The 2378-nt window shown below is 35.1% G+C and overlaps 1 pseudogene; it reads right to left on the bottom strand.

Annotated features, from left to right (window-relative positions):
- Positions 1–708, bottom strand: LOC102815578 (annotated as a pseudogene).
- Positions 709–2378: the final 1670 nt, after the last annotated feature.

The raw sequence follows: 2378 nt of genomic DNA, 5'->3' as shown, positions 1-2378 counted from the left end.
AATGAGGTCTTCTAATGAAATTTCTTCTTCTTTCTATTCTTTCTTTTTATCTTTTTTTCAACACAAATCCAGGAGGAGAAAGTGCATTACGATACTTGCACATATCGCCCCCTCCAGGCCATACCCAAAGCCAGCCATACTTGTTGTTCTCAATGGCTTCAAGGAAATGCTTGCACACTATTTTAGTTTTTGGTTTTTTCTTTTCTGCCTCACAGTGCTTCTTGTTTATTACTTCCAGTTTTTTTCTCATCCCAATTATCCATGGTATCTTTTTCAAGTTCTTCATCTCTTGCATCAATGTAAACACTTCGCTTCTCACATTTTCTCTCCAGAGTCAAGTCATGAGAGAACTTACACTTATCTGCTTTAGTACACTGTCCTTGCTTGAAAAATGCACATACCACAGATTTGGGGTCTGCACCTTTACTTATTTTTTGAGCAGCAACTACAGGTTTGAAAAGTTCATTTAACTCCTGCAATTCCTTCTTCTTGTCTTCTTTCTTCAATTTCTTTTCTGCTTCACTTTGTGCTACCTGATGTGGATTTTATTGACCAAATTTAATTTGATGGTGACAGCCTTGATAAACTTCTGTTGCTTGGCTCCTTTCTTATTCTTTAGACCAAAAGTTTTGTCTTCGATGATCTTCTCCTTCCTTTTCTGTTCTGTCTTTTTGCTGCCCCAGCCTGAGCCTGTTTCTTGGGGGGCATTGCGGAGACAGGTGGCAAAGGCCAGACTTAAGATCAGCTGGACACCATCAGGGGTTCTGGTGGCAGGAGGAGGAAGACAGAAGACTCCGTCGCCACCACACTGCACAGAAGATGAGTTGCTCTCCCATATGGTTACTTTTTAATTTTTAGTTTTTTTTTACTCAGCCATATTTGGTCACTTTCTTGTTTTATTATGTATAGACTCTCACTGTTTTGAACAGTTATTGACACAACATACATAATATGTTCAATTATTTCCCCAGCTATAGTAAGTACTTGTTGTACTGTGGTGGCTTGTATGTTGCTGTGTTAATGGAAGCTTTGCCACTCATATTCCAAATACCAGAATGTGACACATTTCAAAAGAGGGGATTAAGACAAACTAAGTAGACCTAGCTAACTACTTATATATAAAAAAAAATAAGCACAACAAAAACAAAAGCTAAAGCAAAATGTCAATGAAAATCATGTGAACAGTAGCAGACCAGTGTCAGTTATAGTGCCAGGAGGTGAGTTCCTCATTTTGAAATACACTCAAATTATGTCTGGAAAAGAGTTGCTTCTTCAAAGTAAAGTTGAGTTTAATTATATTACTGGAATAAAGCTTTCTAGATCTTCAGATACAAACATTTATTAACAATCAGAAAATAGAATATATGAAGTATGAATCTAGGAAAATTGAAAGTAATCAAAAATGAATGCATAAAGGTCAATATCTCAGGCAATAGTGGGCTGAAATGGACAAGTGTTATTATATGGTCTATTATGACAAGAATGACTTATTGAAGAGAAATGACATTAAAGTCATTGTCATAAAGAACACTTCAAGATCTATCATGAAGTACAATGATGTAAATGATAAGATAATGTGCATACACCTACAAGAAAAACTAGTTAATATTACTGTTATTCAAATATACACACCAACCACTATGTTAAAGATGAAGAAATTCAAGATTTTTACAAATGTCCACAATCTGAAATTGCTCAAATGTGCTATCAAGGTACAGTAATAATTATTGGTTCTTGTGATGCAAAATTGGAAACAAATGACAAAGTATGTTAGTTGCACAATATTGCATTGTTGCTAGAAATGATACTGGAAATTGCAAGATGGAATTTTTCAAGATAAGCAACTTATTCATCACAAATATCTTTTTTCAACAACATAATTGGTGACCATACATACAATCAGCACCGGAATCAAGGTGACTGCATCTATGGAAAGATGAAATGAAGCAGCTCAATATCATTGGTCAGAGTAAGGTCAGGAGATGATTGCAGAATAGACCACTAAATTGCTCATATGCCAAATTGAAGCTAAAGAAGATTAAAGTCAGTCCAGGAGAGTCAAAGTACAACCCTGAGTATGTACTGACTTTAGAGACCATATTTAGGAACAGGGTTGATACAGTGAACACTAATGACCAAAGACCAACTGTGGGATGACATCAAAGACATCATGCCAGAAGGAGTAAAAGGTCATTAAAAAGAAAGAAAAGACCAAAATGAATATCAGAATAGACTCTGAAACTTCTTATGAGTGTAAAATAGTTGAAACAAATGGAATAAATGGTAAAGAAAAAGTGCTAAACAGAAGATTTTAACAGATGGCTAGAAAAGACAAAGTAGTATTAGAATAAATATGAAAAGACCTGCAACTAGAAAAC

The sequence above is a fragment of the Chrysochloris asiatica genome, unplaced genomic scaffold (genome assembly GCF_000296735.1).
Source record: "Chrysochloris asiatica unplaced genomic scaffold, ChrAsi1.0 scaffold04039, whole genome shotgun sequence".
Lineage (NCBI taxonomy): Eukaryota > Metazoa > Chordata > Mammalia > Afrosoricida > Chrysochloridae > Chrysochloris > Chrysochloris asiatica.
This window is presented reverse-complemented; position numbering and strand designations above follow the sequence as displayed.